The following is a 1,577-nucleotide window of genomic DNA, read 5'->3' as shown; positions in this document are numbered from 1 at the left end:
ATATATAGATATAGATAGATATAGATAGATAGATATATGCTGCACGCAGCATGCACACGGGCCATCCGAAATTTTTTTGCACTTTTCCAAGAAGGTGAGTGTTCGATCTTTCTTATCCTACGATCAGGGGTGTGGCTGAGAAAGACAGCAGTTGAGCAGTGACAAAAATATTATGTAAAACTATGAGAGTTTGCAGCTGAATTGTTTTACTTCCCCCCCCCACTACATTTATTATTCGACAAAAAAGTCGTCGACGGTCTGTGGTGTAACTGTTAGGATTATGTCGACAACTAGGCTTTGACTTCCAGTGACGTAAAAATGCCTTCCCCCCCCCCTCCAAAAAAAAGGAAAAGGGGCTGTGTGGACCGTTATATTTTATTGGGTATCATTATTTCCCTGCATTGATGTATGCAACAGAATCCTAGTTGACCATGACAACGATTTAAATTGTATTATGGTGACGTAGACGTGAGATAAATATTTTGCTCAAATTTACAGAAAAAGCAGAATAAGAATTTCAGATAGCTGAAATTAGAAGTATGATTGGACGTTAATACCCTCGATCAACGCACAAGAAATAAGATCCGAGTGACAAAATACGAGGACACGTATTACGATTTCACTTTGGCGTCGAACCGGGAGATGTCTCACACGGAGTTTATAAAGCGTGCGAATGTGTGAAAAATAATCAAGAGAAACAACTATTGAAATTAGCAACTCTCCCTTTCCTTCTTTTCTTTCATGGAGTCATGTCCCTTCTTAGAAGATTGAAGGTTTTAAAACAAGCTAAGCAAGTTTTATTAACTTGCTGGAAACAGATAGATTTCCCTCCCGATTATTGTCTTCAATTGGGGGCACAGGTGTGCCAACCTTTTAAAAAATACATGCACTCCAGAATTGCAAATAACATTCACATTCAGTTTTTTTCACCATGAGTTTGTCTTTTCACAACTTTTGTTTGCTTGTACCCCCCCCCCCTTCATTTTTCTTTAAAAAACCCAAAAACAACCTAACGACAAAACACCAAAAAACAAGAGGCAGATCGTGGAACGCTGTACAGTAGAATCTAAATCGACGAGCCAACTGAGCTAATTGTTCTCGCTTAATAATCTTCATGTCCGCCAAATTACTTGTCCCTTGATAACACATGATTGAGGAGAAATCAAATGGCATATCATATTCCTTTGTCTACCGCCTCCCGCATCCCCCCCCCAAAAAAAAACCCCAAAAACAAACAAACAAACCCACCCCACATAAACAAAAAAACCAACAACAACAACCCCACCCCACATAAACAAACAAAACAACAATAACAACAACAACAACACACACACGAAGACACGACAGAAACAATAAAAAATAAACCCCACCTCATAACACAGTAAGGAAACCAACAACAATCAAATTACGTCTCGCGATCAGAAAACTAATCAACACAATATCGGTCAGTTAGGACAAGGGGGAAAAAAACCAACCTAACTATTTATAGAAAGCGATAACATTATTATAGGAACGAGAGAAATGAAATATGACGTACTAATCAATTAATGACATCAACTGAAATCAAATACCCCCCC

Source organism: Aplysia californica, unplaced genomic scaffold (genome assembly GCF_000002075.1).
Source record: "Aplysia californica isolate F4 #8 unplaced genomic scaffold, AplCal3.0 scaffold00196, whole genome shotgun sequence".
Classification (NCBI taxonomy): Eukaryota; Metazoa; Mollusca; class Gastropoda; order Aplysiida; family Aplysiidae; genus Aplysia; species Aplysia californica.
Note: the sequence above shows the minus strand (reverse complement) of the source record.